A 16,274-nucleotide genomic window follows, 5' to 3' on the forward strand; every position below is an offset into this window, starting at 1 on the left:
GCACAATGGCATAGGAAAAGGGTGTCAAGTCATTCTATAAGGCTATAAATAATAATCATCAGTAGGGGGCGCAACGGGAATTTCCGGGTTTTAACCCGTTCCTTGAGCAAGATATGACGTAAAAAGAAACATTTACCATGTTAACAAAGTTATACAAACACCTAAAATGATATGAACTTAGTAGCCTGAACTCACCCCAGTCCCTTGAAATTCTGCGTACGCTACTGATAGGGATGAAACTATTAACAATAATAATAATAATAATAATAATAATAATAATAATAATAATAATAATAATAATAATAATAATAATAATAATAATAATAATAATAATAATTATTATTATTATTATTATTATTATTATTATTATTATTATTATTATTATTATTATTATTATTATTATATGTTTTAGTGCATGAGCATTAGTGAAAATTCCCTACTGCTCTCTCTTTCAAGACTAATTTAAATTCCTTCCAACTATATTTATAGAAATGAATGCAATTTTGTTTGTGATCGAACGATAACCGAATCGCTCAATCGATTGATATGAATTTTTGAACTATCTCGAACTTTGTTTCTTTTTATCGTCAGATTAAATAAAATGTTATAGTAAGGGGATTAGTGCGACTTCAAAATTTTACTCTAGAACAATGAATTCATTATTTATTTTATAAAGGTAACCACAAAAGTTCTGTCGCTTTTTATGGAGGTCTGTGTTACATTAGCCCTCACGCCGTGAGTTGAATCCGAATGGAGATAAAGCGAAGGTCAGATGTTGGTATGGCTATATCCAACATATTACCTCGTTGTGGCCGTTCAGTTACACCGTGAACTTGCAAAGGACAGAGTGAATATGAGACCTCCACACAGCGTCATAAGGGCGTGTACGCTGTACGAGTTCAAACTGGGATCAAACGCCGCTGCAGCGGGGAGGAAGATATGCCAGGTCTTTGGTAAGGGTGTTGTGACTACATCGACAGTGCAGCGGTGGTTTAACAAGTTTAAGGACGGTGGCGAAACACTCTAAGACGCACTACGTGCCGGAAGACCAACACCTGTACAGAATGAAGATCTTCAGGTAGCAATTGATGCAAACAGTAGCCAGACATGTGAAGAACTGGGACTACAATTCTGTGTGAGTGAAGAAACCATTTGGCAATACCTTTATCAATTTGGGAAGCACTACAAGTTGGGTCGATGGATCCTACTTGATTTTACTTCGGGACAAAAAGTAACGAGATCAGACGCCTGTGTTTCTTTGCTGTCTAATCTGAGGAAGGAACCATTTCTGGACAGTGTGTTGACATGTAATGAGAAATGGGTCCTGTACGAAGCTCTGCGGCGCTGTCATCATTGGTTAGCATCCCATGAACCGGTTCCAAAACAGCCGAAACCAGTACTGCATCAGAAGAAGGCCTCCTGTGTGTTTGGTAGACTGCCCGTGACATCATGCATAGGGAACACCTACCAGCTGGTCAGAGCATGAATGTAACTGTGCACTGTCAGCAGTTGAGCGGTGTTCAAGAAAGACTCAAAACTCTGGAGCCATCACTTCTGAATCGCAAAGGGGTCCTCCTGTTACAGGACAACGCAAAGCCTTACGTGGCTAGGATGACCCGCGACACCATTCTACGCCTTGGATGGAAAACACTATTGCATCCGCTACACTTTCTGGACATTGGACGGTCCGATTTTCACCTGTTCCATTCCTTCTACAATCACCTTAGAGGAGACTAGTTCAAATCCTAGTAGAGGTGCAGAAAGCACTTGATACCGTCTTCGCTTCCCAACCCACCAAGTTCTACCGCGATGGAATCCATTGCCTTCCAGAACGTTGGCAGAAAGTCATCGGTGCTAATGGGAACAATTTTTGATCTTCCAGGTATGTCTTAGGTGACATATCGATGTTCGAAGGTGGTGGGTGAAAAAGCGACAGTACTTTATTGGTTACCTTATACATTTAAATATTATGAGTTTTTCATTGTAAGACGTCATAAAACCTTTTACATTATTTCTAACGTAAGCTTTCAACTTAAAATCACACAATACCAGCGAGGAAACGAACATAGTAAGGAAAACGAAGCATGCTAAGTCGAACAACATACTTAGAACAACGGAGGAAGAGGGAATCATATGGAAGAAGTTTGAAAGGGAGGGAAACAATAGGTCGAGCTGGATTCTCGCCCTTTCAAATATTTTCCATAAACCTACTACCCCTGAGATGAACAGACGTTCAACTAGTTTTCCGCAGTACTCGAATATAATCGGTTATTGATTTGAATTAAAATTGAATTTCTCAATATCAGTTTGTATAAACATATAGTTTATACGAATATATATCATAATACGAAATTACATATTCATAGTGTATGAAATATGGAATTAAGATATATATAGGGCTAAACAATTTTAACTCTTGCAGATATTTAGCTGAAACCCCAACGCTAGATAGAGTATTCTTTCTTGCCCGACAAAGGTCAGCTCCCTTACGAGAGTTTCACCCTTTTCAGGGATGACGCTTTCAGTCATGTTTGGTTTCTAGATATTGTTGGGCATTACGTACAAGAATCATACCCCCAGAGCAAGTATAAGTTTAAGTTTAAAGTATTGATTTAAATTTAAGTATAATAACTTAATAAATTTTTCTCCTTGTACTTTGATTACAATTTAGTATTAGCTAATTGCTATATTTGATTTTTTTTAAAAAAAAAAAAACAATTTTTATTGTCTAAAATCAGAAAATTCATACGTAACAGAATATTTTTTGTTCATTAAAATAGTACAACATGGCTGACGTCTGTAATATTACCGGTAGTAACTTCATAAACTTTAGGTTTATTTCAAAGCACTATTTCCAATTTCTATAATAATATAATTAATTAACCCAGGACTCCCGGATAGATCCTGGATTTTTTTTCAATTATTATTACCATATTACTACTGGCCTAGTTACTGACATTTCATAACACTTTCTTGTTATATTATAACAAATTTTTATTTCACTAAATCACGTGGTAGCTTTGCTAATTTATAGCATTTATGGCATATATATATAAATTATATTTATACTTACATATATGTGATATAAAGTTTACAGCAAATATATATAAAATTTTCAAAATCTAAAATTATAACTGCTTTTTCAGAATACTACTATTTGAGACGCATAGTTACTTTCATACTAATCTCCCATCTATTCGTCAACTTTGTAAAATACTTTAGAATGGCACCTCATTCTTCAAATAACACTAATATGCGTATGTGCTATTGAGTCTTCTGCCGGGTCTACATACACGCAACAAGTGTAGTTTAAGGGGACAGGGGTTAAAGTAGCTCTCTGGGTTTTATATATATATCAATATATATATCTTAAACTAAAACAATTCCCGGTAAAACAGTTCTTAGGAACCCTGGCATATCTGAAAGGTTCGGATGATATCAGTGGGTGATCCGCGGGGGAAGGGGAATTCCGCGGGACAAATCTTCGATCGTGCTCAACGTGAGGTACCAATATTTTCAATGTCCACTTTCACTTACTTGGAAGTTCTCTCGGAGAAAAAGCTAGTGAAATCATCGCTGAGCATGCCTTTGGAGTAATGTGTGGTCAGCACATCGCCCCCCTTAGCCGTTAATGCTTACTTTCTATAACAGAGTTCGCTACTTCATTCTTTCAAGCAGCTCTTCAATTGTCCTGAGTGGATGCCGAAATGTCATTTCTATCTGCTGAGTACAAATGGACACCCATCTTTCCTCTGACCAGACGCGGCACTGCTTGACTTTCTTGATCTCATAAAAGAGGTATTCAAAGGCGGCTAGAGTGTTGACATTAATATAATATATTGATATATTTATAAATGTCAATATACTAGATGTAGACTAGTCGATAACGCACCTCCCTGCCAAGAGGCGACTCGTATTCGATTATGGGTGGTGCCGGGAATTTTTTCCCGTTATACCCTCATTCCAACTTGGTCCTAAAGTTCACCATGCCTCTTTCAAATAGTTACCTGGGAAAACCACAAAGTAAAGAAAATGTGGAGTCTTTACCTCATCGCACAGCCTTTGGGCCTTCAAGGCCTATCCCAAGTGGGTGATCTTATTTCGTTTATGGAAAATATACTTATAAATATAGAGAACTGCCCCACCTCCAAGCAAAATGTTGTTCCCTGGCCTTGGCTCAATTGCACAAGTGACAATTTCGGGGGGAGGGGGAAGTTAAGGTAGAGAAATCGTCAAACAGCCATCTTTGATATGAATAATTCGACCCCAAATTATGTGACCTATTCGTAGACAATTTCTTCGTGTCCATGAATTTTGTCGCTGTTTCTCTCGTTCCTATCTTTAATTCTTTCCGACAACATTTACTTATATCGACTGTACATATACCTATCGATATAAGCTCTCAGCGCATAACTTCGGGAATTTAAACTTAAAAATTTTATTTCATTATCACTAAAGACGTTAATATACACAAAATCAATAATTTGTAAACTGAAAAATATATCCTGTCCGTCCAAGTCATCTACATGAGGGATAGGGTGGCGGCGAAATGGATCGATCACTCTGCTGGTACTTCAGATTTTTTTTTTTTACTTAAAAAAGAACTGAAAGAAAAGTACGCGCGAGTACGTAAGTAAAATAACTAGCTATTAACTTTATTACTCTAATTTATAGGTGAAAACCTGCATTAGTTTGAGCTGTCTCTATCCCAGTGTGTATGAAAAATAACACACGTAAACCAATTGCTGTACGTTTCTTGTTATTTATATTTCATGTATCCTTATATGTTTATGTCATAGGAAGGAATTTTACTTTACTTATTCCATAAATGTTCACAATTTCTTGGATGTAATAATTCTACCTTCAAGTGTTTATGCATGCATTTTTTAAATAAAAGTTTGTAAACTAGCTATTTCTGCGTCGCAGTGTGTAAAATGAAATTTCTAGGAGAAGGACGAATAATGCAAGTGGATGATTATGAAATAAAATTGTACAATGGAGAATGTAGGAGGAATCGGAAGAACTCCGAAAAACCAACGATGCTATCTATCACAAACTTACATGATCAAGGATCGAACCAGAGACCCCTAGCATCAGAGGTGAATGCTCTGAGATACCGTTGCCTCCACCGTCGTATAATATTATATTTCATTCCAAGAGGAGACTGACGTGAAAAGTTCTATAAAATAAGGTATCCTCAAAAATCAACCATATAGGCGTCCATGCTCCTCAGACAAATAAATATGTATTAAAATATCAGTGACAAAATGCAATGAAACATGCTTAGTACTTCAGTTTTCTTTAGATTATTCGGATTAGAAGCATCATTATTGTTAAAACTTTAAAAGAAGGATCATATAACACAACAACGAGAGTAACAGTAGTGTAATCGGGGCAAGAAACCTGCCCACCAACCTAACTGCCCGGGTTCGATCTCCTAGAGGTGGGATTTATTCTGTGACCCCTGTCCAAATGAGGCTCAGAGGTTCTCCAGCTTTTGTGGCGGCTAATAGAACGTGTTGCTTACCACACTAAGAAGTCATGGAACAGGTGCGTCATTTGGGAAGGGCAGGAGGGGGCAATTGACCCCCCTTTGAGTTTGAGTAATGTATATACTTTAATCAATTGGATACTAATAAAAAAAAACGTGAATCTCTTTATGTCGGTGGTGAACCTTGTAGGGCCTACCTCCCCCCAAAGCATAATCTCAAATGGGGCTGTTGTTATGTAGGTGTGTGGAGGTTTACTTTCACAGCGACCGTGGGCTACATCCTTGGCTCTAATGGGGGAGGGGAAAGGATGTAACTAGACAAAGTATAGTATATGGTCAAGATTTAAGCTGCGCTGGTATTTAAACAAATCATTTTACAGCTACAAACTGTAGGGCCTGTTATATAAACCTTCTTAAGTCCACACTGAGAAATTTGAGAGTAAAGAAAATCTAATACACATACCATTATGCATATATAATACATACTCTTATAACACATTTATCGATATTATTGTTGTTTAAGAATAGTAATTTGTCCTCAGAAAATTTGTTTTTCTCCTTTATAAATTTTCAAGTGGATTTAACGGGGTTTAGAATAATAAGGTTCAATTAGCACAAAGTATGTACGTACAGTGGTGTTTAAAAAAATCCTGAACCCCCATCTCTCTTTGAAAAGTCCCTGTATCTTTACCTATAAAGATGAAACTGAATCAAACGAGAGTGAGGCTTATTTCGCTAATTGGGATATTTATTTCATGCTAATATTTAAAGCATTACAATGTTTTACGTACGATTGCTACAATATGGCCTTTAAAAGAGATGGATGTCCAGATATTTCTGAACAAGATTGTGCATAATCGGCAAATCTCATAGTAATTATCCTACCTTGATTAAATATTTTTTGGCTCTTAAGGTCTTTAGTGGCCAAGTGGTTTCTGTATGCGTCGTCCTGAGTTCGATCCCAGGTAGACATGCTTGTCTCGAGTAAGTGACATGGCTCTAATCCCACTAAAACAATAGATATCGTCTCATATATAACCTCGGTCCTGAAAATATATATGCTAATCCCCAGTCAGTTACGGACCGTCTTATTTCACTGGGATTCATATTGATATTTATGAAATTGGCGAGCATTTATTTCGAGGCTTCAGAATCATACCTAATCTTTGCTGCTGAAATCATTTCGAACCTACTGGGATTTATTCACTACTCTCCCCGATAAATAAATAAATAACAAAACAACTGTGACACTTTTCTCCGAAAAGTTTCCGATTTTCATGAATTACTAGCTGAACCTATGCTATTTACACAGCGCATAGTTCTAATATGAGCGTGAATCTTCTTCCCACTTCTCATTATATCTGTGCAAGTTCCTTTACGAACAAAAGGACAGGAAGATTCTCCAAGGGAATGAACTGCTATAGACAAACATGTAAATGTAGTATTTTAATATATATAATGTTGGGGGAGTTTATGGCAAACTTGGACAAGTAATAGATGATACCAAACGCAAATATTTTTTCTTGTAATTCCATATCCGAGAATGCCTCACTGTGGGCCCACAAGCCTTCGAAGTTGCCAGCTTGCAATAGGTTTTGTTATTCAGATTTAAGCAAAGCGCCTGAAATGTCCATCAACCCGCTATACATAGCTCCTCTACTGGTTGCCTTTCGCAAGGGTCAAGAGGGCCAAAACGACACCTAAAATGTGGAACAGAAAAATAGACAAGTTTTTTGCAAATTTGAATAAGAACTAGCAAATCTACATAAAATTTGGAATCGACCAGGGAAAACTGCACGTTTCTAGCACTTGTGATTTTCGAGATCTCATTGTTGAAGTGATTGGCCACAAACATAAAATTTTCTAGTATTTTCATATAAAGAAGATTAATATATATATAAACATATACCCTAGTTTTCTTTGAGGGTTAAAAATTCTTTCTAGTCCTTGCGAACAAAATTGATCAGGTATAAGAGGGCAAGTTAACTTTTAAAATAATAATAATAATAATAATAATAATAATAATAATAATAATAATAATAATAATAATAATAATAATAATAATAAATCTGGCCTTTACTAAGCACTGCCCCAGTAGCAGCAACAGGAAATTATATTAATATGTTTCCAGATGTTAACATATATTTCCCCCTATTTGTCGCAACAAATGCTAAACATCAAATCTTATCTCCCTCGTCCCCCCTCCCACATTATGACATCAAGTTTCCATTAAATTCATTTTGTATTCTTTGTGTAGTGAGCCGGTCAGCAGATTCCATTTATTTCCTTGTCGCTTATAGTCTAACTCACTTTCCTCCATTCATGCATCCACATAAACTTTGAGAGGAAAACGGCTTCACTGACATATAGTATCAATGATAATGCGCAATTTTCATTAAAATTATATATTCTGTGATAATTGCAAATTAAGAACAACGTGTTACGACTCACTCATACATGCACATGTTAATACGCTGCATTAGAGTAGCACAAAATTTTCTTTCGGAACTGGTTTACATATGTTTAGCTTGTAAGCTACTGTGAATGAAATCAAATTCACGAGCAGCTGCCTTCTGTCAATGTAAAATATGAAGACGGTAACTTTATCTCAAGTCTTCTTTCATTTAATTTAGAAATTTAATTCAAATGTATTAGGCAGAAAATTTAAACCGACACCATCTTCCAATGGCGGAAAAGTCAATGAACGGATGCGCGCACATGCAATTCGCTATATAGCATTCCCGCTATGTTAGTTGTTTGTTATTTGTAGAACTTGCTACATATGCTTCTGCAAGTTATTATGAATGAACATGCAGTTAACAGTAGTACGGAGAAAAACGGGTCATTTAAAAGTATTCATTTACTTTATGGCAGTACAAAAGCGATCAAAGCTTGCTTTATTTCGTATTTAAAAAATTGTAAATATTTTACGGAATTGGTGTTGAACTTGAATAGTAGAGGGAATGTATAAAAAAATATTGTTGCATCAGAATCATAAGGTTTTCTTATTCGATCCTGAAATCGATTTTTTTAAAATGTTTTCACTGTAGTCAAATGTGTCAAATAAAATGCATATTTAGTAGTAATTTGAATAATAGCAACAAAATACACTAAAACGAATTCTTGTGAAATAAAAATGAATTAAAATGCATATGAAAATTCTAATGTATCAAGTTATGTTCTAGAATGATTTGATTGGAGTTCGTGCAATACATGGTAAAACAGAGATGCCGAAGGCTATTCATAAATGCATTTGCATCTTTCAATTTAGGCACATATGAGTACCTTTTTTATTGATATTAGCCAGGGGTGAAAGTAAGGGGGAACGCGAGGGGACGTCATTTTTAATCGTAACGGAGCAAACAATCAGGCTGATTTCGTCAGAAATATTTTCCCAATCAATAAATCACGAAAGATTTTTTTTAAAACCTATTTGACATACAAAGATATGTCATATGACGCGTATTGATGCATCAAAACTTTATTTCATGCAAATTAATGTGTTGGTGATTAAGCAGAAAATAATGTAATTATATGGGGATTTTTAGATGTAAACAGTACCTCATTATTTAAATGTAATATTCTCATAGTGCTTCTTTAGTGAAAGCGATATGTGTATATTAAATGTTATTTTGTGGATAGTTTTTAAGTTGCAATTTAATAAATAGGTAGCCGGCTTGTTTATCTGGTGGTGCCAAATTTAAAAAATCTTGAGTCTACGAGAAATGGATGCCGGCCGGTTCTATTGCTTCAAATATTGATGATGCTGATGTTTTATCCCAGCAAAGAACACATCCCCTGTTCTACGCACACGCACTACAACTCACGCACAGTGAGTTTCGAGGAAGGGATTCTTCGCTCCGTAAAATCAATAACGTAGCATGCTCAACACAGCCTTATTCCCTCAACTTGCTCACCATTGTGGATAAAATTTTTCGTCTCTCTCTTTTCATGGAAAACATCAATAAGTCATAAGCCATGTCTATGTCAAGAAAATTAAAAATATTTTACAAAAACATATATAAAAAACTACACAGAAAACTCACATAACTTAGCCGTTGAAAAATCATCTTGTGAGGGTTTCAAAAATAAGAAAATACAAAATACTCTCACCAATGAATGCCGATGACAGGTCAGTCAGAGGTAGAATAAACAGAAAAGATTTCCGGCTAGTGCTGGTTTCGATTCTGGTCCCTTGGCGTCCGTTTTTGGTCGAAGAGGAAGGCTTATTCTTGACAGAAAACCTCCGGTCTCGTGAGCACTACATTCACAACAAAACACTCAAAAAGGCACAAAACACTATAAACACATCACTTATTAATACAATTTGATCGGTATAAATGCACTCTTTTCAATTTATTTACTTACTTGCCACAATTTTAGAAGTGAGGAAGAAAAAAATCAATCTATTTCCAAAACTGTAACCCCCTTTTCCTTGTATTTTTATGTTAACACCAGCCCTCCGTACACTAAATACTCCCTGCCGTCTCGAACCAGTCGGCAAAGCGTATACAGCGAGACTGCTGCTAACGACCCCTGGCTGTTCCGTTCACCAAGCCGTGCCCCCAACGTCACAGCAACTTCAATGTGATTTACAACTCTCCTACATTTGCCAAAGTTCTGAATCACAAACATCCCATATCGCATTCACACATGTAGAGTGCATATCTGAGAGTACAGTTATTCAGCTATGCACATTGTGTACGCTTGAAATGCATCCGTGTTCAACATAGAAGCAGAAGATGAAATAGGGGGTAGAGATAAGTGCTATAACAGCCTCGCCGGCATTGTCAAGATGCGTGCGTAAAAGACCAAGAGAGCGCGAGGGGGAAATTGCTTTAGCTTTTTTTCTCTCTCTTCAAAGTTTTGCCGAATCCTCCGTTTGCGCGGTATTTTTCAATTTGTAAAAACTGAAAACGGATTTACTCCTTTCTTCGAAATGCAGTGCAAAAACAAATAAATTAATACTGAATCATTTGTTTGATATCCAATTAACGAATAGCCGACTACAATAATACGCTTGTCTTTGGTGATCTATTGCGGGTTCGATTCTCCGTGGACAACAGCATAGCCAGTTTTTTTCTTTGGGATGGAGGGGGTGTAGAATGATAACCAGTCAAGTAATGTTAGAATTTTTGGCAGATATATGCTATCCCATTTTCAATACCCAACCACATAGAATCTCGTTTTTTCGTGAAGTTAAGGTAGGGTTGCCAGGCGTGCCGGTTTTCAATGAAAGAATTAACTGTCTCGAAAAAGGCTTTCGGGATGCCAGTTTGTCCCGGTTTTCTTTCTTCAGATTGAAAAAATTCAACCTGCAAGAACTAGTATGTCTCACATAAAAATGGAAGGTAGTATTTCTGACTCAAATGATGATGCGAAAAAGAGAAAAGTATCTCTTCAATCATAAATGGGGGAGTGTGTCGTAATTGGCGCAATATTTAGGGCCTGTTAAACACAAAAAATCGGAATCTTCTGTTACCTTTTCATATTCTTTATACATACTTTGTGGGCTTCATTTGTGTTGACTGTATATAGAATGAACTGGAAAATTATGAGTACTAACCTGGAAAAGACAGGTAATTAATTGATTCTGACTAACTAAGTACGAACCTTTATCTTATACATAACCTGAGATTGGTGTCCAAGTTTTTCGCTTACAAAATATAGCAACCTTAACTTAAGGTGACTATACCGCTGAGCTATAAAATATATTGAAATAAACGCAAGGATAGGAATGGCGAAAGAAGCCTTTAGGAGAAAGAAAACACTATTTTGTGGGGCCTTAAATAAAGAGTTGAGAAAAAGACTCATAAAATGCTTCGTGTGGAATATTGAACTGTATGGGTCAGAAATATGAACATTACGCAAAAATGATGAAAAACGGCTGAAGCAAAGTGTGAATGTGGAAAAGAATGGAGAGAATTGGCTGGCCGAGCGGAAAACGAATTAGATAGTGTTAGAAATGGTGTGGAAACACAATTTTGAATATTATTAAGAAGAGGAAGAGAAACTGGTTGGGACTTTGGCTAAGAAGGAACTGTATCATGAGGAACATGATAGAGAGTATGGTGGCAGGAAAGAGAGGGAGGGGCGAAGAAGACTACAATTAATGGACCATATCAAAACAGAAAAATCGTACGTGAAGACGAAGAGATTAGCGGAAGACCATGGAGTATGGATGCTTCTCAGTTGCAAGTGACCTGCCAATAATAGCAGAATGCCTATGATAATGATAAAAATCCGCCTGTAGGTTACACCGTATACATCCCATTACATACCTGATGATAACGAGAACGACTTGTAAGGCATTGCTATTCCTTAGTAATACTGAAGTATCAAGTCACTTCCCACAGAGGCAGTGATTTGTCTACAATTCACTCCCTCAACATTTTGCAATTAACCATCGGAAACACCTCCGTGTGAAGGAATGTATACTCGGCATATGTAATTTTATAGCCCTTCAAAACTTTGGATAAATTATAAATTACGATAAATTTATAATCGAAGATCGTAGAACTAAAAGAAAGAACAATTAAAAGTAGAGGCTATATTTTAAAATAATAAAATCCTTTTGTTTTTAGGCCGGTAACGAAAGTAGAATTTAGTAGTGTTTGCAGTAGAGTCTACTAAAGGCAATAAATTCGTGTTATTATTTAGTTCAAAATCTTTTGTCGTTGCGAATTCTGTCGAGGAACTTGAAGCTTAAAATATATAAAACGATAATTATACCTGTCGTTCTGTATGGTTGCGAAACATAGTCACTTACTCTGAGGGAAGAACGTAGACCGAAAGTGTTTAGGAATAAAATCCTGAGACGAATATTTGAACATAACTGGAACGGGAGCTGGGAATGATGGAAACTTCATAACGAGCAACTACATAATTTATACGGCTTACCAAACATTATTATGGTCATAAAATCTAGGAGGCTCAGGTGGGCAGGTCATGTAGCCAGAATGGAAGAAAGTAGAAACACTTTCAAAGTCTTGACTGGAAGACTAATCGGAAAACGACCATTAGGGAGACCTATACGCAGATGGGAGAACAATATTAAGATGTATCTCGCAGAAATAGGAATACAAAGTAGAAACTGAATCCAGTAGGTTAAGGAAAGAATTCAATGGAGGGCTTTTGCGAACGTGACATTGAACTTCCGCGTTCCATAGGTTATAGAGTAAGTTAGTTTGCTGTAGAGTTCTTGATTAAACATATCTTTTCGTGTAATTGACGTGTGAATTGGAGAGAAGAAAACAATGAGAAATACACAATATACTCTGACCAAGCACGCGTAAGAGGAAGCGTAATAATTCTACAAGAGCTTGTATCTATGAGAGACCCGTAATGGAAATGTTAGACAGTGATGGATTTTTCTCGGGGTATTCCTACATTCTCCTTCCTTCAATGTTTCCATAATAATTCATTTACATATATAATCCATCTCCTTTGGGATGATTTTAATAAATACATACTATTATACCAGTGAATTAATGATGTCAACCGGCTCGGCTCGAGCCCTGAACCATCGGCTGAGCTCGAAATTCCGGCTTGATTCGGCTCGGTTTATCTGAGCCAACAGCTCGAACCGGCTAGATTAGAATGAGCCATTGGCTCGGTTCAGGTGAGCCATCGACTCGAGTCGTGTCGGTTGGAATGAGACAACGGCTCGAGCCGGCTCGGTGGTGACTGAGCTATGAGCCAAGCCCCTCGAGCCGTTGACAACACTACAGTGATTCTTAACAGATGTGTCGCTCAGTCTCATGTAATGTGTCGTGAAATTTTAAAATTTGAAATATTTCAGTTTAACGTCCCGCGATTATGCCTGTTAGGCTACGGGAGAATTTTAGAATATAAAAATTAATTTTGAGCATACAGGTCTATAGAATTAGACTGTATACAACACTTTTCTTTATCATAATATCATGTGGTAATAAGTCATATCTAATTTTAATCTATTACTCTATATTATGTTATAGTAAAATACCTAATTTAAGTGTGTCGTGATGTTCTAGACGTTCAGTAAAGTATTTTACCAGTCAAGAATGTTGGGAATCATTTGGCCCAACGTTGGGAAAACGGTGGCGATGCGACATACCAACGGTGGCCCAACGTCAGGCATCTACCATCACCCACCGTTTTGACCAAATCCCACTCAATCCCCAACGGTGGGCCAATCAACCTTGCTACTAGGGAATATTCTATAGTATCTTAAAATGGAAATTTACCTTTTATTTCCCTCTTTCCCGGTGGTTTATTTACACACGTTATGTATTAAACTTTGCAAATTATTTACTTAATAACAATGTCCCAATTACAGTCTTAAGATCTACTTACACTAGAAGGGTTAACAAATAAACTTTTGGAAGGATTTGTCGGTTAGAGCTTATATTAAAAGATACATTACTGACATTCAGTTGGTGAATAAAGAAAAAAAACTTTAGGCTGATTAGGCATTAGGATTTCAACCTGGAATTTTCTGATTATTGAACTATTGTTTTATCAAAACATGTTAGAGGAGAAAATTTTCCTTCCCCTTACAGATCAAGAATTCCACTCTCAAAATATTTGAAGATTAGCATGTAGGGGATGAATATGGATTTCGTCACTGGAGTTTAGATTTCCCGCGAAACAGAGGAGACTGGACTAAATACTGGTTGAACGAGAATGCTAACAATTTGTCTACTACTTATTACTATACACTAGTACTTTCGTTTAACAGCAATTTTCAACTAAAATTCATTACTTTCTCTATCTATCTATCTATCTATCTGTCTATCTATCTATCTATCTATCTATCTATCTATCTATCTATATATATATATATATATATATATATATATATATATATATATATATATATATATATATATATATATAAACAACAACTTGGCTTAACAGCCCTTTGTGGGCTTGATCCTCTGCAACGCCATCTATTATCGACGAGTTGAACTACTTCCAGCATAGTTACTAACACGCTGCATCACTCTGTCTCTAACAGGCGTACTAGGGGCTTTCTAGACCTACATTACTTTCTATCCTATCTTGAAATACAAATAGTAACTCTTAAAACGAGAATAAATATTTAAAAATAAGACAACAGCGCATTATACAGTATTACTTAGAAAGCACAATATTATTACAAGAGAAATACGCATAAATTATCAAAAATTGTTCTTGATTTGATTTTTTTTTCTGTCCAAGCCTAACCTTTAATTGCTATTTAAGCAGTATTTATTACGTTTGTATTATCCCCACTGAATTGATTGAGACCATTACTTTTCATACCATTGTATAGCAACTTAATGTCTACCACAATGCCAAATTTAATCCATATTGGTTAAGTCTGGTTGACTTTTTTTTTCTTCGAAAATGTGACAAAACACACTGCAGATAACTGCGAATCAAAAGCTTATATAATATGTAGAATATTTCACACTCTTATATAGCTAGTAAAGTTCTACCACCAAGCAATGTTTAACTCATATCGGTTGTTCATATTTATTTTGTTCGAAAATGTGACTCAAACTTTGACAGCGGATAATTCGGTAACTAAAAGTCTGCACAACATAATATATCACATTTTTATATAGCACGTAAAGGACTGCCATTTTCCCAAAATGGTCGAGATCAGATAAGTTCCGTTGTTGTTTTCCCTTCTTTCTTTCTTTCTTTCTTTCTTTCTTCGAAAATGTGACACAAAATTTGACCACACATAATTCACGAACTAATAGTGTGCGCAACACATTATTTTAGGCTCTAAACAGGTGAAGGTCTACCACCATGTCACGATTGATGCCGATCAAATGCAATCAGTTGAACTGGTACGATATATAACGTGTTTGAATAAGGAAAAAATATCAAATAAAGAACGAAAAATAAAATACTAAACAGGTTATATTACCACTTGGATATTTAAAAATGTTAAAACCTCTTGATATACTTATATGCACTTGCATAATTAATTTCTGAGGTTTCCTGAGTATTGAAAAACAGGAGCGAGAAAATTCTCCAAATGAAAATCGAAACGGGACGAGAAATTTCTCGAGTCTTGTGGGCAACACTAGTTTACCCAACATTTACATCTGAAACCAAGGGCTGATCCAGGGGGGGTGATCGGGGCAATTGCCCCCGGGCCCCACATGAGGACATTTTCTTATTTTATATATAAATAAAACCAATACCAGAGTTTGGAGCTCTTAAAAGTACCGGTATCATAGCTCTAAGTAGCAGTATTACAACCCCCCCCCCAGAAGTCCGTCCTGAATCCGTCCCTGTCTAAAACACTGATTTAGTGTTGGGGTATGAGGACACAACTTTATGTATTTGATTCATATTAGCTTTGTTTTACTTTAGTAACTTGACAAAAGATATAAAAATCTCTGAACAAAGCAAGTTTTGAATTAAAAATAATAATTATGTAACAGTTTCGCTAAACTAACTAAACCTCTTGGCTTCATCAGACACAGGTACCTTTTAAGTATTAATTGAGTACAAATTCTTTTAGCCGTTAGCGGAGGGTTCTGAAACAGGAATATTTAGAGAGATCACGTGCTAATTCCTGGGTATTTCCTTGAACCGCTTCCGATATATCCCATAGTTTTCAAAGCAGGGCAGTTTCAAACTTAATATTTCACAATTTATAAATCTGAAAAGAGGCATTCTCAGACCCATGATTATTAGCACAACAGCGCATTATACAGTAATAATTTCATATAAAGGAATGATATGGTGTTATTTTTACCGCAGCTTGTATCTGCATTGTGTTGAACAATGACCACTTACA

General features: G+C 36.1%; 1 protein-coding gene across 3 annotated transcripts in view; it reads right to left on the reverse strand.

The window, feature by feature from the left end:
• The window catches only part of LOC145686533 (neural-cadherin-like), a 581,532-nt gene extending 571,514 nt beyond the window's left edge, over window positions 1–10,018 (reverse strand). For all 3 annotated transcript variants that reach the window (XM_081759985.1, XM_081759972.1, XM_081759978.1), the window contains exon 1: window positions 9,860–10,018. The gene's annotated coding sequence lies outside the window, so the exon portion shown is untranslated. The remainder of the gene's footprint in view (window positions 1–9,859) is intronic.
• Between the last annotated feature and the right edge of the window lie 6,256 nt (window positions 10,019–16,274).

This window comes from Thermobia domestica, chromosome 1, assembly GCF_964235325.1.
Source record: "Thermobia domestica chromosome 1, izTheDome1.hap1.1, whole genome shotgun sequence".
In the NCBI taxonomy this organism is placed as follows: Eukaryota; Metazoa; Arthropoda; class Insecta; order Zygentoma; family Lepismatidae; genus Thermobia; species Thermobia domestica.